The 24,266-nt window shown below is 45.6% G+C and overlaps 1 protein-coding gene across 2 annotated transcripts in view; it reads left to right on the top strand.

The window, feature by feature from the left end:
• Positions 1-24,266, top strand: part of PRLR (prolactin receptor) — a 115,662-nt gene that overhangs the window by 364 nt on the left and 91,032 nt on the right. The gene's annotated exons all lie outside the window — the stretch shown is intronic.

The raw sequence follows: 24,266 nt of genomic DNA, 5'->3' as shown, positions 1-24,266 counted from the left end.
TCGGGTGCTAAAAATATCCCAAGCCAAGCCCTGTCGCTCGTATTGTTCCCGGAGATATTTGTGAGGACTTGCAGAGATAGGTGAGAAGACACTTTTCAGAAAAGCGAAGTGTCAAAGTTGGCCGCGGTTGCTAGAGCCGTGTTGTCGGCATCAGACCTGATTGTGTGACGCAAAGGAGCTGGGTGTGTGGGGGAAAATCCTCTTCCGAAGGTAAACGTAGGTGTTAGCAAGGCACACCTGGGGAGAGCCAGGTGAGAAGCAATCGGCGGTTTCTTACTTTCAGACAGAGAGGTGTCTGAGGAGCTGTGGGTCAACAGGAGGAGCATCCCCTTGGCAAGCCAAAGGTTACTCATTCCATCTCTGGCATCTCCATTTTAAAGCAGGGGTAGTCAACCTGTGGCCCTCCAGTTGTTCATGGACTACAATTCCCATGAGCCCCTGCCAGCAGATGGAGGAGGGCAGGATGCTGTTCCCACTGGCTGCAGAGGAGAGGACATGCAGTAATGGGTTTAAACTACAAGGACAACGATATAGGCTAGATATCAGGAAGAAAAATTTCACAGTCAGAGTCGTTCAGCAGTGGAATAGGCTGCCTAAGGAGGTGGTGAGCTCCCCCTCACTGGCAGTCTCCAAGCAAAGGTTGGATGCTTTAGGATGCTTTGGGCTGATCCTGCATTGAGCAGGAGGTTGGACTAGATGGCCTATGTGGCCCCTTCCAACTCTATTTTCTGTGATTCTATGACTACCCCTGTTTTAAAGGATCGGGTAGTAGGTCATGGGGAAGACGTTTTTCTACCTGAGTCCCTGGAGAACTACTACCTGTCTGAGGGACAGCGCTCACCTTGGTGGACCGACGGCCTGATTCAGTATGAGGCAGACTCATGTGTTTATTATTATTATTATTATTATTATTATTATTATTATTATTATTACTACTACTACTACTACTACTACTACTACTACTATTATATTACATTTCTTTCCCGCCCTCCCAAACGGCTCAGGGCGGTGTACGTAATCGGTTAAAAATGAACTGTAAATCAAACGCCACACAATAAACATCAACATTAACAGAATAAACCTAATGAAAGCGTAAGAAGCCATTTAGCAGCATACAGGTGATAGCAGCTTCCAGATGTCCACTGCCTGTAAGTCCCCAGACAAGATCTCTCTCTATGGGGGTATTGTTGTAGGGGACAGCTATAGATGTTGTTAAGTCATCGTCCTCAACCAAAAGTTTGGCGAAAGAGCTCTGTCTTGCAGGCCCTGCGGAACTCGCAGGTGACAACAGGTGCCCAAAAGCACACGGGCATATGGCCTGTTTCATACTTCACAGTGGAAATGATGTATTGGGACCGTGATTGAAAATTGCAGTCTTCGGAACATTCTTCGGCAGAGCTGGCGTGGTGTAACGGTTAGACCCAGTGGGAGACCCAGGTTCGAATCCACAATCTGCTTTCGAATCATACTGGGTGATTTGGAGCCGGGCACATGCCGTCCGTTTAACCTACTTTGCAGGGTAGTTGTGAGGATGAACTGGAGGCGAGGGGAACGATAAAAGCAGCTTTGGGTCCCCAATCGGGAGAAAGGCAGGGTATTAACGGAGCAAACGAATGTAGAAGATGCGGAAATAAAGAGAAGGAAATAAGGGAAGGCAAAGGAGAGTGAATATTGGGAGTATGGAGGAGCTTGCTGTGATGTTCATGACGCCTGGCTCACAGGTCCACCCAGCTCATTAGGCAGGTGTCTGTCAATGGTTCTCTGGTGAGCAGGGGGGTCCAATTCAGAAGAGGACTTGCAGGTCCTCTCCTCTCTGGCATCATTTTCCTGACCTAAAACATGCCCAAGGAGTCTCTTAAACGTAGGGTGGTGATTAAGAGCGGTGACTTCTAATCTGGCAGGCCGGGTTTGATTCCCCGCTCGCCCACATGCAGCCAGCTGGGCGACTTTGGGCTCATCACAGCACTAATAGTGCTGTTCTCTGACCGAGCAGGAATATCAGAGCTCTCTCAGCCTCACCCACCTCACAGGGAGTCTGTTGTGGGGAATGGAAGGGAAGACAATTGTAAGCCACTTTGGGACTCATTTGGGCAGTGAAATCAGGGTATAAAAATCTGATCTTCTATTGCTTGTGTACTTCTTCTATTGCTTGTGTACCCCTTCTCCCTGTGTGTCACATCCCCGATCCGAATTGGCACTCGCCCTGCCTGATCTGAATTTGCACCCACAACTGCTTGACAGCACCCCAGCATAGCTTTTCACAGCATTAGGTCCTCATTCCTCAAACCTTCTGCATTCAAAGATGTTTTGGTCAAGGAAGAACCTTGTTTGTTTGGAATTTGGCTTCAAGAGACTGTCGATACGGATGACAGTTCTAAGCAGATCTTTTACATCTCGCAGATCATTCGGTGTTAAAGTTGCTTTTACTTGCATGGGTGTGCATGGCTCTCTGCAGCCAAACTTTGCCAGGATCTGTATATTTCGATCCTCCTCGGTGAAGGTGAGTCATGCTATAGAGCAGGGGTAGTCAGCCCGTAGTCCTCCAGATGTCCATGGACTACAATTCCCATGAGCCCCTGCCAGTGTTTGCTGGCAGGAGCTCATGGAAATTATAGTCCATGAATATCTGGAGGACCACAGGTTGACTACCCCTGCTATAGAGGAATTACATGTAGTGAAGTTAATATGAGTAGACCCCTACAAACTTGATTTTATGAGACCAGTTTGGGATTGAATTAGACACCCAAGATATTATAGAGACTAAGTTATGTTCAACAATCAAAAAATATCATTAGAGGATTGAGTTATTACAATATTGAGATTTAGAATTCACTGATGAAGAAATCGAAAACGGACATATTCCTGGGAATCCGTTTTGAAATTATTTAGAATAGTGTCAATTTGGTTTGAACAGTAAATCACTTTGCCGCTGCCAGCTTGAGACTTTTTTCTTCTACAGGATCTGTATATTTGGCTTGCTTGTTTGTTTTCACGCATATATTTCCTCTGGAAGGGCATTAGTTGGCACCGAGGTCTTTTGTTATGTTTTGCCGACTCTGGTGCCGCATTCCAGCCGTAGCCGGGGTTTCTTCTAAAGCATTTTGTGGACACATTGTTCACAGGAAAGATAAGTAATGCGTTGCTCAAATAAAGGGCCTGTGCCACATTGTGTTGTATGTGAAGTCTTCAGACTTCATTGGCTTGTAGTTCAGATTTCAAAATTTACTGCCAAACCCCTCTTTTGCTTCCAGAGTTCAGGTGGGCGATTCTGTGGTTGAAGTTTTCCTGTGTTTCCTTGGCAGGGTAATTCTTAAGCAGGAGTGGTGTGTTCAGTCCTAACTGCTGAACACTCAATGGATGCAAACTGGACACCTGACATTCAAGCAGCGATTCTCCCAAAACCCTTCCATTTAGATTGGAATCCAGGGGAAGTTTGGAAAATAGAAATGTGACATTTAAATGGAATTGTATGGGAAAAGTTGAACACGGAAGTATATTCCAGCATGCTTTTTGCAGGGAGTTTCTTAACAGGTAGCCATCTGACAGAGAGGCTGATTCTGTGAAGGTTCAAGGGGGTGGCAGGTTACAGTGGATGAGCGATAGGGTTGTGAGTGTCCTGCATAGTGCAGGGGGTTGGACTAGATGACCCAGGAGGTCCCTTCCTACTCTATGATTCTATGATTCTAGGTAGGATTCTTGCTGAAAATAACCTTTCTTTTTTTCCCCCTGTGCACGGTGACGCCTGGTTCTCTGTGCCTTCAGTGTGCTGATGTGGCCTTCTGCCACCTGCATGTGAGTAACGCACACTTAAAGAGCCCTTGCATCCTTCGACCCACGTATACAGTCCCACCAGTTCCAAAATTCACAAGCTGCTACTGCAGGAGATTTAAAAGCGTGACAGGGGGAGGGGGCCTCCATTAAATGCCCTCTTCCTGGGGGTGGGATAGCCCTTGTATCCCTAACAGAGGAGACTCCCTAGAGACCAGCCTTTCTCAACCTTTTTACCATTGAGAACCCCCTGAAACATTCTTCAGACTTCAAGAACCCCCAGAAGTGTTGCAATGATGCAGAATATGGTTGGGAAGCAGAGCTGGGTCCATGCCCACCCAGGAGCCCTCCCCTTCCCACCCCCTCCAGGCCCAGCATTAGCCATTTGGGAGGGAGGGCAGGTTGACATGGCTACATATGGTCGTATCATCTGATAAATGTATAACTAATTAAAAATATATTAAAAAATTATTTACTCTCACCCATTCGGGAAACCCTTCCAGAAAGAAACTCCAGGGTTTCATAAAACCCTGGCTGAGAATGCCTGCCCGAGATGTTGGGAAGAATTTTTTTTTAAATCACAGCAGCGCATACCAGGTGAAAGGTGTGACATTCCTGCTCGGAAATGGACACCCAGGGACAATCTCCCAGATAAAACCCTCTGTTATTTAGGATGCTTTCCCTTTGTTTAGAACATTCTAAGCCAAATTAAATTGTGCCCTTGTATCCTTTTCTGGTCGCTGGCTGCCAGTAATAAAACAGAGGACAAAAGAGCCACAGTACACAGATAATGTCGAGTCAAACAGCCCAGCAGGTCTATGAGCAGAAGGTGCAAGAAAGCAGTCGTGTTTAATAGCTGCCTAAATTTGGTCGCCTTGTTATATCTTGGCGCCAGCTTTGAGCCATTGCAGCCCGTGGGAGCTCTGGCTAGTTTTGGTTTCCCCAAATGATTCTTTGAAGGAGGCATTGGGCCGAAAAACAAGCTCTAACCTGTGACTTTTTCAATCCTAATTATAACTTTGATTGTTGTATTCTTTAGCCATTGTTGGTTACTACTAATAAAACAAATGCAATAATAAAAATGTATTATTCTGTAGGACCATTAAACAAGCGTGACTCTCTCTCTCTCTCTCTCTCTCTCTCTCTCTCTCTCTCTCTCTCTCTCTCTCTCTCTCTCTCTGTGTTCGTAATGCCGGGGGGGGGTGTCGATATCAAACCTGCGCTTCTGATTCCGACAGTGGAATTTAGTAGCAACATAGCCTGCTGAGAGCACTTTTATCCCAGATTAGAAAGGGCATTCGGTTTGTTCTCGTCGTATTCTCTGCCATGTCTGGGGGCTGTACGGGCTGGGTGCAGTGTCATAGGCCGAAAATAAATAAATAAAAACCAGACGCATGCCCTAGGCTAGGTAGGCCTCGTAATTAAATTAGAGACCGATATGCACACAAAGCAATTTAAGCCTCACCTGCCTGAAAATGCGCTGGCAAAAATATATCAGGAAGGCATAACAAATCACTTCTCTCATTCCCATCAGAGTTGCCAGCTGGTAGCCTCCCTGAGAGCAGGGGTAGTCAACCTGTGGTCCTCCAGATGTTCATGTACTACAATTCCCATGAGTCCCTGCCAGCAAATGGCAGAGGCTCATGGGAATTGTAGTCCATGAACATCTGAAGGACCACAGGTTGACTACCCCTGTCTGAGAGCAACAGTGGTGAGGGTGAATGGTGCAGGAAAGTTAAATCACCTTCTTCTTCTTCTTCTTCTTCTTCTTCTTCTTCTTCTTCTTCTTCTTCTTCTTCTTCTTCTTCTTCTTGCCCTAGCAAAACGGGTGCTTGAAAAGACGTGTTTCCTGCAGTTGTATTTGACACAGAGCTGGGATTGCATGCAGCTCCGTGACACACACTTCTCAGTGGCAGGTGTGGATTTGAGACTCTTCAAATGTGGATTAGATGTGGTGTGTCATGCCCCCTGGAAGTGGCACGTCTCTGAAAGTGACATCACCAGCCAGGCTCTTAGAGGCCTGGGGGGGGGGCAGACAGGTGGCTGTTCAAAGTGGGAGGAGACATTCAGGCTCCACCCCCTCCCAGGGAAAGAAACCAGGAAAGAACTTACTGAGGAGGAGGAGCAAAGGAAGCAGCTGGTTCCCTAGCTTGTGGCGGAGTCCATTCAGGCGGGAGGGGAAAGGCTGCGGACGCCTGGGAGTCCACAGAACCTGGGTTGGGAATTCCTGGGTTAACATATTGGACCACCATAATCCACAAGCTATGGAGGTTCTACCTGGGGTGGTGCCTTGCTGCTCTCTGAAGGATGACTGGGAAGCCCCTAGGGCAGTGGTTCTCAACCTTCCTAAGGCCGCGACCCTTTAATACAGCTCCTCATGTTGTGGTGACCCCCAACCATAAAATTATGCAAGTGTTCCTTCACAGAAATTAAACTGAAACTGACCAATGGCGTGAAGATCTATGGTTCATGATTGGTTATAAATTATAAACTGTATATAAATTGGTGGGTGGCTTCTGGAGGAGCAGCAACAGTGGCAGTGCCTCCCCCCCACCAAGCTGCTCGCCCTGCCGCGCCCCTTGTGAAAGGGTCATTTGACCTCCAAAGGGATCCCCAGGCTGAGAACCACTTCCCTAAGGGACGTGGGGTCTGTGCAGCAAGATTCTTGTTTGCTGTCTTTGCTGCACTGTTCCAGAGGCAGAAGAAACATTCGCTCTTCACGTGTGGGCTGACCTGTAATAGGAAATTCTGCACAGGAATTTATTTTCTTAAAACTTGTCCTCGCAGTAGCCTCTCTTGCAGGGCTACTGTCACACGAGTTTTGATCCTGTAGCCACAGGATACCCACCAGTCAGATGTTGGCACCCAAATCCGGTTCGACTTGTGAATTTGAAAGTTAATTGCATGTAATGAGTTGCACCAGAAAGAGGGTGTAGAATACAACATTTCCAATGCAATTAGCTCGATTCCTTCAGTTGCTCTATGAGTGGTGGGTGACATGATTGGAAGGAAAATCTTCTGTAGCTGAAGACAGGGAGGTTGTTGAATCATAGAATCATAGAATAATAGAGTTGGAAGGTATCTCATGGGTCATCTAGTCCAACCCCCTGCACTATGCAGGTCACTCACCACCCTATCACTCATCCACTGTAACCTGCCACCCCCTTGAGCCTCCACAGAATCAGCTTCTCCATCAGATGGCTATCCAGCCTCTGTTTAAAAATTTCCAAAGATGGAGAACCGACCACCTCCCGAGGAAGCCTGTTCCACTGAGAAACGGCTCTGTCAGGAACTTCTTCCGGATGTTTAGATGGAATTTCTTTTCAGTTAATTTCATCCCATTCATTCTGGTCTGGCCCTCGGGCAAGAGAGAACAATTCTGCTCCATCCTCCTTAGGGCACCCTTTTAAATACTTGAAGATGGTGATCAGATCCCCTCTCAGTCGTCTCTTCTTTAGGCTAAACAGACCAAACTCCCCCAACCTTTCTTCATATGTCTTGGTCTCCAAACCCCTCACCATCTTTGTTGCCCTCCTCTGGACATGCTCCAGTTAGTCTACATCCCTCTTCAATTGGGGTGCCCAAAACTGAACACAGGACTCCAAGTGAGGCCGAACCAGAGCAGAGTAAAGCGGTACCATCACCTCCTGTGATCTGGACACGATACTCCATTTGATACAGCCCAAAATCCCATTTGCCTTTTTAGCCACTGAGTCACACTGCTGACTTATGTTCAATGTATGGTCTACTAAAAAAGGTCTTTTTCCGCTCTGGGAAACAACCTGTCGCCAATCAGAGTAGATTGTACTGAGTTGGATGGAACAGGAATTGGAGTGCCCACCAGTTTGGAAAGTAATTTAACATAGATTTATAGTGTGTAAATGGGCAAGGGAAGCTTTTCATTAACCCAGCCTTTCTCATTTTTTTAATTATTGGGAAACCCCTGAAACATTTATTCAAGCTTTGAGAAACCCCAGAAGTGGCACAATATTGGGAAGCAGAGCTGAGTGCAAGCCCACTCAGGGCCCCTCCCCTTCCCACCCTCTCCAGGGCTGGGCCATTTTGGGAGGGTGGGTAGGTTGACATGACCATATAATGTTATATCGCCTGATAAAATTTAACAAATTATATATATAAATATATATATATATAGGTAAAGGTAAAGGTATCCCCTGTGCAAGCACCGAGTCATGTCTGACCCTTGGGGTGACACCCTCCAGCGTTTTCTTGGCAGACTCAATACAGGGTGGTTTGCCAGTGCCTTCCCCAGTCATGACCATTTACCCCCCAGCAAGCTGGGTACTCATTTTACCGACCTCGGAAGGATGGAAGGCTGAGTCAACCTTGAGCCGGCTGCTGGGATTGAACTCCCAGCCTTATGGGCAAAGCTTTCAGTCGGCTGCCTTACCACTCTGCGCCACAAGAGGCTCTATATATATGTGTGTGTGTATATATATATATACACACACACATATATATAAACAGTTAGCTCCCACCCATTCAAGAAACCCTTCCCTGGCTGTCAAGAAACCCCCAGATTTCACAGAATCCTGGTTGAGTAACCCTTCATTAACCCAACAAATAACATTCCATTAAGCCTCCATTAAAAGATCATTTTCCTCCAGGCCTGTTGATAATGATACTGAGGTCTCAACTGCATGCTACTCACCCTCCCATTTTTATTTTGAACGACAGATTTATTTTTTAACTTGCAAGTGAATTGAAAGCCAGCATAGTACAGTGGCTGGCCTGGGATATGGGGGGACGCAGGTTCGAAATCCCCACTCTGTCCTTGGAGCTTACTAGATGGCCTTGAGCAGGACACAAACTCCCAAGTTAGCTCGCCTGACAGGGTTGTTTTGGTTGAGGAGAGTAGAATGATGAAGCCACTTTAGATCCCCAGTGGGGAGAAAGGTGGGGTATAAATCAAGTAAATAAAGTGTTTTCCAGGATTGGTTGGCCAAGAAGGAAATCAGTGTGGGGAGAGGGGAACTTCTCTTGTTTTCTTGTGGGAAAAGGCATTCTGCAGGGGGCTGGACTAGATGTTTTTGGAGGTCCCTTTGAACTCTATGATCCTATGAAAGCCATTTCCAAGCAGTTTTCATTCCTGCTGTGGAGAACTTTCTCATACTTGCCACCCCCCCCCCTACACCATGGAGGGAAAAGCAACTCAGGGATGGTTCTTTCAAATGAGAGAATGACTGGGGAGGAAATGAGGAAGGAAAAGAGTTGGTTCTCATATGCCCCAGGAGAATTCCCCTACAAAAGTGCACTGAAAGTGCCTTATCCTACGTGTACGGAATAGTCAACATGAGTTTGAAATGATGGGTTATTGAAACTAACCACAGTTCAGCAAATGACTGGCACTAACCACGGTTTGCTTGAAAGTCCCTGTTTAACAGTTGTTGCAAAGATTGCTGAGCTGATTGGATGTTCAGTCCTGGGAATTTTCTGTAGCAGCAGTGAAATTATTTTGTTGTTCTGCAGTGGTGTTTCAGTACCCTGGGGCCTTCAGCCAAACGAGCTGAGAGTTCTGCCTTAACTCTCCTGCATTGAAGTGTAGCTACTAATCAGAACTTTGACAAACCAAATCACAAGATAGGTTATATCTCATGATCCAAATCCCAGTTTGGATTCTTTTGAACTAGGCAGGAGGAGCTGAGCAGCCAGGGTTAGATGTTGCACAAAACTGAAGTTGAATCGGAATGTGACAGCTGAATACAGCCTGAGTGTTTCTTTACACCTGTGAACATGACACTTTTGCATCTTCGTTCTTAGAAAATAACAAGGTGGGATTAAAAACGGATAGAATGCGTCAAACACCCCTCGAGAAGAACTCTTGCCTCTCCCTCTGCCCCCCTTAGGGAATCGACTCTCATTCTGCAGAACATGGAGAGGTGAGACATTAACAGTGATAATTAGGATTTGTATTGATTTAGAGAGTTCTTGACATTGCACACTCATTAAGCACAGCAGTCCCCACAATAATTTGTTAGAAGGTCAATATTGCTGTCAGTTTTGTAGAACTGTGGTTGGTGGATGAGGCTAGGAGAGAGCGGCAGCTCTCATGATGCAGCCCTAAGCAGAGGTACCCCCCTTCTAAGCCCATTAACTTCAATGGAGGTACAAGGGTGTCTGCTTAAGGACTGCATCAGGAATTGTCTCCATTGACTTCAATGGATGTAGAAGAGTGCTTAAGGAATGCATCAGGAATTGTCTCCATTGACTTCAATGGAGGTACAAGGGTGTCTGCTTAAGGACTGCATCAGGAATTGTCTCCATTGACTTCAATGGATGTAGAAGAGTGCTTAAGGACTGCATCAGGAATTGTCTCCATTGACTTCAACGGGTGTAGAAGGGTATCTGCTTAAGGGCTGCATCAGGAATTGTCTCCATTGACTTCAATGGATGTAGAAGAGTGCTTAAGGACTGCATCAGGAATTGTCTCCATTGACTTCAACGGGTGTAGAAGGGTATCTGCTTAAGGGCTGCATCAGGAATTGTCTCCATTGACTTCAATGGATGTAGAAGAGTGTCTGCTTAAGGACTGCATCAGGAATTGTCTCCATTGACTTCAACGGGTGTAGAAGGGTATCTGCTTAAGGGCTGCATCAGGAATTGTCTCCATTGACTTCAATGGATGTAGAAGGGTGTCTGCTTAAGGACTGCATCAGAAATAGTCTCCATTGACATCAATGGGTGTAGAAGAGTGTCTGCTTAAGGCAGCCTTTCTCAACTTTTTTACCATTGAGAGACCCCTGAAGCATTCCACAGGCTTTGAGAAACCACAGAAGTGGCAAGATCATGCAGAATATGGTTGGGAAGCATAGCAGCATACATGCCCACCCCGGGCCCCTTCCCTTCCCGCCCCCTCCTGACCCATCAGTGGACATCAGAGGGGGCCCCCTTCAGTCAACATGACCATATATGGTCATCACCCAATAAATGTTTAACACATTTTAATAAATATATTTTTAAAATAACTCCCACCTATTCAGGAAAGCCTTCCGAGACTGTCAAGAACTCTAGGGTTTCATAAATCCCTGGTTGGGAACGCCTGGCTCAAGGACTGAACTGGAAGTCACCTCCCCTGACTTCAACGAAACTAGAAGGGTATCTGCTTAAAGATTGCATTAGAAATGGCCTCCATTGATGTTAATGGTTTGCACTCTGTGGGTACTGACTTGTTGGTGATTCCCAGCCCTAGAGAAGCACGCTTGGCCTCAACCAGGGCCAGGGCTTTTTCGGTCCTGGCCCCAACCTGGTGGAATGAGCTCCCGGCTGAGCTTTGAAGGGCCCTGCGGGAACTTTCTGCGTTCCGCAGGGCCTGCAAGATGGAGCTCTTCTGCCGGGTCTATGGTTGAGGCCAGGGCAGTGAGGAAGATCAGTCCCCGCCCCCTGCCCCCGGTTGGGTGTCCTTTGGGTACCCTTTTAAGTGCTAGTGCTACTGTTCCTAGCACTGAGTTAGGGAACATCGATGGCCCCCTCCTAGCCCATGTGATTAGACATTGGCAAGAGGGTCGGGTTAGGCTTTGCCATCTGCAGTGTTTTGTTTATTAATGGATGTCCTGTTTTTAATGGGGTTTTATCTGGGTTTTACGATGGATTGTTGTCACAAGCCGGCTTCGGGAGTGGCGGGGAATAATAATAATAATAACAACAATAACAATAACAACAATAACAACAATAACAACAACAACAACAACAACAACAACAACAACAACAACAACAACAACAACAACAACAATAATAATAATAATAATAATAATAATAATAATAATAATAATAATAATAATGGCGTCCATTTAAGAATTGCATTGGATGTAACCTCTATTGGGTTCAGAAGGGTGTTGCTATATTTAAGAGGCCCTGCTCATGAGTCGGTGATTGAGAAAAGATCTGATCTGGGGCTTTCCTGGTTTGCATTTCAGCCTCTGCCTCGCCTTGCCGCACTTCACACGCTGGCACGAGATGCTGTGCAGATAAGGGAACGGTCCAGCCCTTTATTTTTTCCCTCCCGTACCTGTTCCCATAGGAAGCGCCATCGTTTCCTTTTCTTCACCCAGCACACAGGCCTCCCGCTTCCAGAATGCCACGAGCTTCTGCCTGCGTTAGTTAAAGAGATGGGACATCTAGTACCCCAGGAAGCTGAGACCCGCCCTTGCCCCGGGACCAATGAGTGGACTGCTATGTGACACAAGCATGTCTCAGCAGTGAGCAATGTCTGGCATGCGTATGTTCGTGCGAGTGCCTTTGCTCTTGGCCGTGGTGCCTGATCACACCGATACCTCATTGCGCCATGGGGCGTCCCAGCAGTGAGGGAACACACCCTCTGTAAAACTAGTTCATATGAGGATTAGCTGCAGCCCTTGCCTTCCAGATCCCGGAGCACAAGGAGAGCCAGGGAAGGCGGACGCTTTGATTGGATTAAAAGCTGCAGGTGGCTTTACAGGATGAGGAGCTAGGAAATATAAGATAACAGGTCTGTTTGGTCATTTGAGCGTAACGTAGGGATGTAAATGTCTGGGTTGATTTTGCAAGCATGATATTCTGACATGGCAGCCTGGCCTAGCAGGTAGGGATGCCAGTCACAGGATCATAGAGTTGGAAGGGACCACCAGGGTCATCTAGTCCAACCCCCTGCAGAATGCAGGATCCCCCTGGATTTATAGCTCATATTCAGTCTAAAGAGATCAGTTCCCTTGGAGAAAATGACTGCTTTGGAGGGTGGACTCCATTGCATTATACTCCACTGAGGTGTCCCTGCCCAGAATCCCACCCACAACAAGCCCCACCCTCAAAGTCACCAGGTGTGTCCCAGCCTAGAGCTGGTAACCCTACTAGCGGGTAAAGAAGAAGAGTTGTTTTTTATGCCCCACTTTTCACTACCCAAAGGAATCTCAAAGTGGCTTACAATCACCTTCCCTTCCTCCCTTCACAACAGACACCCTGTGAGGTAAGTGGGGCTGAGAGAGCTCTGACAGAACTGCTCTCTGATGACAGCTCTAACAGAACCGAGAGCGGTACTTTCCACATGTAATATGCCTGACTTGGTGAAATGGAGACGCTGCATGCAATCATTAGCATCTCTGCTCAAAGGAAAATCCTTGGCTGGCAGCTCGCTTTGGCTGATTGGGGAACAGAAGCAGAGTTTACTCCCATTTGCCTGCATGGCCCTTTTCCCCAGCTGCTGCTCCCTTCCTTCATACATTTTTCTTGTGCTTCTGTGCTGGCAACAGAGAGCAGGAGGCAGATTCGCAGGCCTGATGTTGCAAACTAGTTCTTACAACATGTATAGCGTATTGTGAATTAATTGGGGGAGTCTGGTTTGGGCGATTGGCCTTATCCTGCACGGCAGCCGTTTTGTGATCCGTCCTCCCTAATAGCAGCAATTCTGATGTGTCCGCTGCCTTTTCTCAAAATTCTGAATACGCGCGCAAGGGTCAACCCCATCGGCGACCTCTGCATTAGCACGTAAAAGGTAACGTGGTTTCCCCCCCCCCCCTTATGCTTCATTATGATTATGAAGTGGGAATATGCTTAATGACTAGTGCTGTTCCGCATGTTGAAATCACCACCGGTGTTTTGAAATCACTCCCACACTGCAAAAGAAATACATACCTGTATGGCACTATGCAACCTACGCTCACCTGAGACCGTTTTCACTTGTACCCCTAGCCGTTTCTCTCATGGTTACACTGATGGGAAGAAAATCTTTTCAAATTAGCTACTTGGTTTCTGTAAAACGGACAAGACTTTTATCTGTCAGTTTCCCTGGAAGGGAAGAAGTATGGTGAGGGGGGGGGGGTTGCACCTAGGCTGGTTCATTGGATCCCCCTTCTAAAAAAAATAACCCCCGCACATACACTAACTGAAGTTGGTAATGCAAAATAATGGGGGGGGGGGGATTCCCCAGTGATCATTAAAGTACTTGAAAATGCATTGGTGATTTTGATCATGATAGTATTTAATGTCCAATTATTTGTGCAGCTGTAATTCAGCAGCCCTTCTGGAAGAGAAAGGCCTGTTTCTAGAGTGGGATGGGAGAGAGAAGCCAGAGTGCTGAAGGAGGAGCAGGAGGCGGCTTGTTGATTTTTGTTTTCCTGACTGGCTCTGACGCCAGAGGGTGTGTGGAGGGGGGGGGGGCAAATGGAGGCGGCAGCCTCAGAGACAACAATGGAGATGCGGCCAGGCTAGGAGGAGGAGGGGCAAGACAATCCAAAAGGCCAAACGTCTGCACGAGGAAGATATCCACTCTCAGATATCCCGGGGAAAAGGGGGTGTCACTCTAGACTGGAGCCAAGAAGTTGCAGATGGAATAATAAACTCGATTGACTTCAGTCTGGCAATCAGATCAAGTGCAGATTGCTCCTTTAAATCTGACAGGATAAAAAGGCCAATGCAGATAAGACCCTGGACCCATTCCGTAGACTGGGTTGAATAATGCACTTTCAATATGCTTTTACAGATGGATTTTCCTGTGCGGAACAGGAAAATCTACTTCTAACGTGCATTGGAAGTGCTTCATCCAATGTGGGCAGAACGGGGCCTGGAGGTTTGGAGGTTGGAGTCTGGGGAGGGTGGGGGTTTGAGACTGAAGTGGTTTATCCTAATAGCACATGTAGCATGTGCTCTGGTCCCTGCAATTCTAGGAGTGCCACAGTGTTGTACTGTTAGGGGGCCCTCCTCCCTCTCCCCAGTAGCTTTTTCTCCTGTGTACTTTTAAAGTGCCCTGTTTGCTCAGCTACTGGCTTACCAGATCAGGAGATTCTGCCTTGTTATCAGACAAGGATTTTAAGTGATGAAAGGATCGTTCTGTGTGACCAATAACAAAAGGCTGATATACAACCATGGGAGGTCTGGCTGCAGTGGAAGTATCTGCATATTTGTTTGATTTCAAAGGCCTACAAAGCCATTTAGGTTTAGTGCCAGTTTAAGAGTGTGGACTTCTAGTATGGCGAGCCGGGTTCAATTCTGCACTCCTCCACATGCAGCCAGCTGGGTGACCTTGGACTCGCTGCGGCGCTGATAAAGCTGTTCTGACCGAGCAGTGATATCAGGGCTCTCTCAGCCTCACCCACCTCACAGGGTGTCTGTTGTGGGGAGAGGAAAGGGAAGGCGACTGTAAGCTGCTTTGAGACTCCTTCAGGGAGAGAGAAGCAGCATATAAGAACCAACTCTTCTTCTTCTTCTTCTTCTTTTCTAACCTATTAAATTACAGAAGAAAATATGAGTCCCGTGTCACCTTTATGCAGGGTGTGAGCTTTCGTGAGCTTGCGTACTTCTTCGGATATTAAAAAGGGATAATCCAAGTAAGGAGAGGGTAAATGAGCAGTAAATGAGTCAGCAGCACCATGAAGATATTCAACAGATATGCAACATAATGGAGAACAAATAATGCCTTGCTAGAATAACAAACTGAGTTCATCTTTGGGTTCCGTTGCTGTTCACAAAAACATCAGGGGAGTAAAAATGTTAAGGTCAGATGAACTCCGAGAAGGCAAGAAACATATAATCCAGCAGATAAGGTTTCTGCCGAAATGATCCGGAGGCAGATACCCAGCTATTGTGTAGTTCCACAATCAGAAATCGACAAAGAGATGTTTAAACAGTTGTCCTTCCGTTAACGTAGAGAAGGTTTCCAGGAATCAATTTTAAAAGGATAAATTTTAACCTGATATGCTTCCCTCATAGTTGCTTATCAGTTAATAAGCATGCTCTTAGTATGTCCTCCCCCACCAAATTACTAGAAATTAAGCCAATATGCTATGCAGAGGTAGTCAAAATGCAGCCCACCGGATGTCCATGGACTACAATTCCCATGAGCCCCTGCCAGCAAACGCCATCCTGAAAGAGACATTTTCTATTCTATCTTCTTGGTGAGATTTGTACATGATTGTCAGTTCAAGACTTTTCTTTGCAGATTATTTCGTATGTTTATTTGTCGAAAAGTTAAAATATTTGACACTCTACGGGCAATACCTTGATTTTGCAGGTACCCTCCTAATGATCCACATTTCCCTATTCTTTTGATTGTTTAGCAAGATATATGTTTGCATTCTTGATTAAAAGTGCCCATCAGGATTTATTTACTTAGAAGAAATTTATGCCAATTCTTTAAGGAGTCTGCTGGAAGTGTCTTCCAAAATAAACATTTTAAAAATCCCAAAATGTTACAATGTTATGAATTAAAATCTAGCATTAAAAAACCAGCAATAGAATATAAACATAGACTATACAAAAGAAGTAACTTAAAATAACAGCTTTCAGACTAAAATACCATCCATTTAATCTCTTGGCCTGCTGTTTATTTAACGGAACTTTTATTCTTTCCAAGTCCTCATTTTTTATCAGGGCAACTTTTGTTCCTTGTTTGCAGATCACTAAATTTTGCCCGTATTAGAGGGGTTTGGTTGGAATGAATCCAGCTGACCCATTATAACCAGATTACTCTGACTTTGACTGGCCTTCTTCATTACTTACTGCCCTGTCAGTTTGTGTATTATCTGAAAACACTGACCAGTAAAGGAATGGCTGTGATTTTCCACCTGATTTTTGACACTATTTTTTTCGACCACCTGCTGGCAATATTGTTATCATTACCTAATGATGTCCCTGAACTGTCACAATAGAAGTCATTTGATCTTAAAGGTATATGTCATTTGGGGGTGTTTTTTGGGGAGAAATTGTTTTTGTTTTAGATTTTTTTTCCCCTGCAAACATGGAGCTTTTCTCAGGTTTCTAAAAAGAGCTTTCTCATCTGCTCAGGGCTCCAGTCTCTGAATTTAAGTATCCACAGGTGGAACCACATTGATAATTATATATATCGATGATGATTTGTTGAGCATAGGCTGTAATAGGAGCCTGGCAGCTGAAGACAGAAGAACTCAAACCACAGGACAAATTTTTATTGTGAAGGTACCATTGGGAATTTTAAAATTTCATTTGAATGGTGGACAGCATCACTGTCTAAATGATGTTCAAACCTTATTGCTGACAGTAGTGTAGAATTACTAATGGAAGGAGGTCAGACAGAATGGTGGCATCATATCTGTGCTTTTTCCTTTGCTGGTTTTGCTGAGTAATAAAATCCTGAGCATATCCACTTTTAAAAACTGTGTTAATTAAGGTGCCTGCAGAATGTTTAGAATTCTCGTCTTTCAAAAAAGACTTCAGGATTATTATTAATAGAGTGCTCACAGTGAAATTTCACAAAAGAGCTTGTATCCTGTACTGAGCTACATTCTTCTAGAGCTATTGAAGTTAATGGGCTAATTTCTGAATGTACATGGAGCCCGGTCTTGGGCCAGTTATGATATGCCTTCAAAGAGCAGGGAAGTTTACAATAGATTTTACTGTATGGTACTTTTCAGTTTGATCCAGAATAGAATTGAGTAGTGAAAGCTTCCAGGCACTCTGATAGGGCTCTAAAGTGAAGTCCAATTTATAAGACCAATTTATAAAGGGTAAAATTCACCTTGACAAAGTGTGTACTTCCGAAAGTATGACACACAGCTGATAATTAAGTCTGGCTCTCTGTGAGGATAATCAGACCTGTGAATCAGAACTTTAGCTTCCTGTTGCTTACAGTGAATAAAAATACATCCGATGGCGTTTCCCATGATTTTGGTAATAGGTATTGAAGCATAGAATATTGGTTCAAAAACATGCTGAGTCCTTTGAAGCTGGGAGAGAGAGAAAGCTGTTCAGTGGAATAGTTAATGCCTTTCCTTTTTGGTGAGTTTGAACATTTTGTTTGAATATTATCAACCAGCTTTGTGGAAAAGACCAGAGAACAGTTTTTAACATATGAGCATACAGTCGTTTGAGAGTGTTGGATATTAAGAATTGGTAAAGTCTTAATCTAGACAGCATCCTAAAAAGCAGAGACATCACCCTGCCAACGAAAGTGCGTCTAGTCAAGGCTATGGTCTTCCCAGTTGCAATGTATGGCTGCGAAAGTTGGACCATAAGGAAGGCCGAGCGTCAAAGAATTGAGGCTTTTGAACTCTGGTGCTGGAGAAGACTCTTGCGAGTCCCTTGGACTGCAAGGCGAACAAACCGGTCAGTCCTAGAGGAGATCAGCCCTGCCTGCTCCTTAAAAGGCCAGATCCTGAAGATGAAACTCAAATACTTTGGCCACCTCATGAGAAGGAAGGACTCCCTGGAGAAGAGCCTAATGCTGGGAGCGATTGAGGGCAAAAGAAGAAGGGGACGACAGAGAATGAGGTGGCTGGATGGAGTCACTGAAGCAGTCGGTGCAAACTTAAATGGACTCCGGGGAATGGTAGAGGACAAGAAGGCCTGGAGGATCATTGTCCATGGGGTCGCGATGGGTCTGACACGACTTCACACCTAACAACAACAACAAAAAGTCTTAATATCCTTAAAGTTAGCAGAGTGCATTAGTAAAGCATATAACGCAGTGGCTGGCAGAGTGCATGTGGAGTGAAAATAACAAACAAAGAAACACACGTTCACAAACGTGGTACTTAACTATTATAACAACTGTTTAATAAAGAACTTAATACTACATACTTAGAGGTAAAGATAAGGTTCCTATTCTATTCTAAATAGCTGGATGGAGAGAGATGCTTGAGGCATCTCCCTGCCATCATGCTGCTTCATGGAGAGATGGAGGAGAAAGGGAATGGGGACTGTGGAAACAGGAAATTACCCTCTAGGGACAGGTCAGTGAGATCAAAGGTGAGAGTGGTCAGTGTTCTATCTATCTAACTCTATGGCAAGAGAGTTCCTGCTTACACCCCACAACAAGAAGAAGAAGAAGAAGAAGAAGAAGAAGAAGAAGAAGAAGAAGAAGAAGAAGAAGAAGTAGTAGTAGTAGTAGTAGTAGTAGTAGTAGTAGTAGTAGTAGTTGGTTCTTATATCCCGCTTTTCCCTACCCGAAGGAGGCTCAAAGCGGCTTACAGTTGCCTTCCCATTCCTCTCCCCACAACAGACGCCCTGTGGGGTGGGTGAGGCTGAGAGAGCCCTGATATCACTGCTTGGTCAGAACAGTTTTATCAGCGCCGTGGCGAGCCCAAGGTCACCCAGTTGGTTGCATGTGGGGGAGTGCAGAATCGAACCCGGCATGCCAGATTAGAAGTCCGCACTCCTAACCACTACACCAAACTGGCTCTCAGGAGTCAGGAGACATGGCACAGAGAGCTGTTTTCCAACAGAAAGTAGTATAAATGCAGGCTTGCATGGTGCCAGCTGGAATTCGTGATTTTTTTTTTTTAATTGGATTTATAGGACCACCCCTCTTGGCCCAGCCAACCTGCATTGCTCCCCCTCCCCCCATTAGTTCCCAGAACTAGATGATACGGGAGAGTGTTTCAAGGGAGGTGGGGTTCTTAGATGTTCCTGGCAGCCCGGCCTTAATGAAATGCCTGGTGGAACAGCTCCATGAAGTTAGGAATATCTTGTTCTTGTCTATGTTTAGAATCAAATAAGTTTAGAGCCACCCATTTATATGTCATCTCAAAATTTATTGGAGGACCCCAAGGCCCGAATGTCGTCAATCAGTCAGTGAGCCAAATATGCAGGAACAGTGCTTGCCTTTCTGCTGATATCCCAGTACATGTTTAGCCTTGTTAACTTTCTATAAAAATGTGAGAAAAAAGGGGAGCCTTTCAGGAAAACCTGTATACTGTCTATATATATACGTAGAATCGTGTTCTAAGTATTAAAACAATTAAACACACAAAACCCCCCAAAACCTCACTGACTCTGATGTAGGAGTCCACATGCCCAGATGAAGAAGATGAGTTGGTTTTTTTATACCCCACTTTTCACTACCCAATGGAGTCTCAAAGCAGCTTATAAGCACCTTCCCCTCCTCTCCCCACAACTGACACCCTGTGAGGTAGGTGGGGATAAGAGTGCTTTGACAGAAGTACTCTGTGAGAACAGCTCTAAAAGGACTGTGACAGGCCCAAGATCACCCAGCTGGCTTCATGTGGAAGAGCGGAGAATCAAACCCAGCTCTCCAGAACAGGGGTAGTCAAACTGCGGCCCTCCAGATGTCCATGGACTACAATTCCCAGAAGCCCCTGCCAGCATTCGCTGGCAGGGGCTCCTGGGAATTGTAGTCCATGGACATCTGGAGGGCCGCAGTTTGACTACCCCTGCTCCAGAATATGGGCCAGTTCCCCTTAACCACTGTATCAATGTGGCTCTTAAGTGACTTGTTCAACTCAAGTTGGTACAGCTTTGTATGTGTAGAGGGACTGGGGAGGCTCCCTTGGGAAGGAAATGCCAGAGAAGCAGACATATTTCTGCCTATGCCTCCCCTTCAAATGTGTCACAGTCCCCCAGGGGACCATATGATCCCCGTTGAGAATGACTAAAAACTTTGTCTCTCAAAAATGAATAGCCCCCAAATTCCTTTGGTCCCTAAGGCACTGCTGGACTCAAGTCTAGCTGTCCTCCTGCAGATCAACCTCCATTCCTCTTCCATTCAAATCTGTGGGGCTCATTCTGCATGCATTGGATGATGGGCTTTCAACATACTTTTGCAGCTGGATTCTCCTGAGTGGAACAGGAAAATCTGCTTCTAAAGTGCTTTGCAAGTGCATGATCTGGCTTTCTCAACCAGGGTTTCATGAAATGCTGGGATTTCTTGATGGTCCTGGAAGGGTTTCCCAAATGGGTGAGAATTAATTAATTTTTAATATATTTTTTAAATCTGTTAAATATTTATTGGGTGATATGGCCTTGTGTGGTCATGTTGACCTGCCCCCTACCAAATGGCCAGTGAGGGGCCTGGAGGGATGGAAAGGGGAGGGGGCCCAGGTGGGTGTGGATACAACTCTGCTTCCCAACCATATTCTGCACAATTGCTCCACTTCTGGGGCTTATCAAAGCCTGAAGAATGTTTCAGGGGTTTCTTGACAGTAAAAAGGTTGAGAAAGGCTGATCTAATATGTGTGGAATGGCTCAGAGCGCTTGTAACATTTGACATTTAAAAAAATGCTGAAGAGATGGGCATGTTTAGATTAGCAAAACAGAAGTCTGAGAAAATATGTTGCATCAGTCCTTCCGTTTTCTGTTACCACCTTGCTATTTTGCACCTGTTTGACATGTTACTCCCCTCAGGTGGGAAGAGGTGTTTGGTTTGCAATGATGATTCGTCAGACGAATGGCCAGCTGCAGGAATCTATTCAAACTTCTGAGCAGTCATATGAGATTTGTGGCTATCAGATAGGCCGTGTAGCTGCTGTGGGCTAGGATACATAACAAACAACCAGAGACAAACCAGAAGCCCCTTTTTCCTGACTCAGTTTACACTGACTGAGAAGTGATATAACCATCTTCAAATACTTGAAGGGCTGTCATAGAGAAGATGGAGCAGAGCTGTTTTCTGTTGCCCCAGAGGGTTGGACCAGAACCAATGGGTTGAAATTAATTCAAAAGAATTTTTGGGCAAACATCTGGAAGAAGTTCCTGACAGAGCAGTCCCTGAGTGGGACAGGCTTCCTCGAGTAGTGGTGGGTTCTCCTTCTTTGGAAGTTTTTAAGCAGACGCTAGGTAGTCATCTGACATAAATGCTGATTTCATGAACTTAGGCAGATTGTGAGTGGGTGGGCAGGAAGGGATGTGCCAGTGTTTGTCTCTTGTGGCCCACCCTTGCATACCCAGGGAATTGCAGATTGCTACAGTGGGATGGTGGGTGAATTTTCTCCAAGCCAGGCTGGATTCCGGAGATTTTTGGTGTGGGGGGGGGGATCACTGGGGCATGAAACTGGGGTCACTGTGGGTGGGCAGGTAGTTGTGAGTTCCTCCATTGTGCAGGGGGTTGGACTAGATGACCCTGGAGATCCCTTCCAACCCTATGATTCTATGATGGGCTACAATTCCTAAAGTTCCCAGGAATCCCCAAGTTCTTCAGGTGCCCCACACACTTCAAAATACTTGGAGGATCACAATTTCACATGCTCTCCCATCTTTAAAAAATTATATCCCTACACATAGTAAAACAGCCCTTAACAGCAAAAGCTACGGTGGTATGAAAAGGTACCTGTCCTAACTGCAATCTGTGTATTACTGGCTGTAACACAATAATTCCGTGTATCCTTTTTTGTATATTACTAACTGCAGTCTGGACAGGAATCCAGATTAAACATCAAAGAGAACAAGAAGGTGTGAAGATGCCTTGTACCAAACCAGATCACTGGTCCATTGAGTCAGCATTCCCTGATCAGAATTAAAATAGCTCTCCATGGTCTCAAAGGAAAGGGCTTTCACTTCTGCTACTATCCAATGCTGGGGATTGAACCTATGACCTTCTGCATGCTGAGCTGATGCTCTGCCCCTAGCCACATCCAGTCCCTTTGGACATAGTGTGTGACTTACTGACACCTTTTTAAGCAACGTCAAATCATACAATGTTTTCCTTTGGGAAAGAATTACTCAAGTTTTCACGAAGATTGCCAACCAGCCAGATGCTAAGTTGGTTAGAGCAGGGGTAGTCAACCTGTGGTCCTCCAGATGTCCATGGACTACAATTCCCATGAGCCCCTGCCAGCATTTGCTGGCAGGGGCTCATGGGAACTGTAGTCCATGGACATCTGAAGGACCACAGGTTGACTACCCCTGGGTTACAGAGTTACTAAGAGTAAGAGGCAAGTTAGGGTGACATCGCAGCAACGTACCAATGTGACAATGTGACATATTCAACCACTGAACATTAATGCTGTTTGGACAGGAGATTAGAGATTAGAGCATTGGCCAGAATTAATCAGTGTTGTTATTTTTTTAATACCATGGCAGCTGAGCAACGGGAATCTGAGTTGCCAGAACTATGAAGTTCTGCAGCTTTATGAGTCCTTTACTGTAAGGAACTCCATTCTAGATGGGGAAGAGTCGAGACAGGATTCTCATCTAGTCTAGGTAACTGAATGGATAGATATGCAGGAGACATGGCCTGCCTTCGGGGTGCCAAGATGGAGAAGGAGTCAAATTCAGAAGGAGGAGGCAATCTACGCCTCAAAGGACTGGTGTTGGAGCAGTAGAAGGGAAGGGTGTTCTGTGTCCTGGCCCATCTAGCTCTCTGGCTCTCTATAGTCCTCCTCTGAAGTCTGAGGCTAAGAGACAGCGTAAAGGTCTTCACTTCCAACAAGCAGTCGTAGTATTATTAATTTGCCAGTTTGGAAAGGGGGCGGGGCCGAGCAACGGGAGCCTGTTCACAGATCGAAACAGCTTTGGCACCAAATCTCACCTGGATTCCTACCCTACCCACTTTCCATGTGTGAAAAGTTTTTTGCTGCAAACAGATGTTGAAGGGAGCGGTAGGAGAATCCTAAACATATTTCATCAATTACCTGGGAGAACGTTCGGACGGCGGGATTCCCAGAACCACAAACATCTGTGATTGGCAATAACACCGCTTGGGAGTCAGACTTCGAGTTGGGACAAGTCTTGATTGAAAGAGCCTGAGAACATGCTTACATAGCTCTCTTGGAAGGCCATGCCACAGCTTCTGCAGATGGCACCGCTGGCCTGCAAATTCTGTAAATAGCCGCAGCAATAAGCAATAAGCTTCCGTGATGTGCAATGTTTAAAAATTAGCTGTTAACATTGAGTGACACTTGATAGCAAAGACAAGAGAGGACAAGAGAGAGTGATCGGCTTTAGGAACTGTCTCCGGCTTTGAAAAGAACTAAGAACTTTTTTTGGAACTGGCTTCATTATCATCCTACCATTACCCACATGCATGGCCGTGTTTTCTCATCTGCAGTAGCTGGCTGTAACTATGCCTTGGAAACCTCCACACCTCCACAGATTATTTTAATATGCCTCGTTAAATAAGATACCTTGTTCTCACAAATACATTGTAAATATTGCCGCTTGGCACGTGGATATCTTTAAACAGAGCACAGAGTGCAAAGATCATAAATGCCATTGGAGACATGTTCACTCAGTATTGTACTGAGCTTGGTGTAGTGGTTAGGAGTGCGGACTTCTAATCTGGCAAGCCGGGTTTGAATCCACGCTCCCTCACATGCAACCAGCTGGGTGACCTTGGGCTCACCGCAGCACAGATAAAGCTGTTCTGACCAAGCAGTAATATAAGCCTCCCCTCCCTCACAGGGTGTCTGTGGTGGGGAGAGGAAAGGGAAGGCGATTATAAGCCGCTTTGACCCTCCTTCGGGTAGAGAAAAGTGGCATATAATAACCAAGTTTTCTTCTTCTTCTTCTTCTTCTTCTTCTTCTTCTTCTTCTTCTTCATTGTTCAGTTATGCAAGGAAACCAAGGTTACAATCCTAGCAGAAGACCTGCTTAGGATTGCTTCCCCCCCAAAGTGTGGATAAGGCTTATTTGTCATAGACTAGGGCCTAGTCTGCACACATAGGATAATGCACTTTCAATGTGCTTTGGCAGCTGGATTCTCCTGTGCAGAACAGGAAAATCTACTTCTAAAGTGCATTGAAAGTGCATTATCTATTGTGTGCAGACTAGGCCTAGAAGTGTATCTTTCAAATTACTTGAAGAAA

Source organism: Paroedura picta, chromosome 7, assembly GCF_049243985.1.
Source record: "Paroedura picta isolate Pp20150507F chromosome 7, Ppicta_v3.0, whole genome shotgun sequence".
Taxonomy (NCBI): Eukaryota; Metazoa; Chordata; class Lepidosauria; order Squamata; family Gekkonidae; genus Paroedura; species Paroedura picta.
This window is presented reverse-complemented; position numbering and strand designations above follow the sequence as displayed.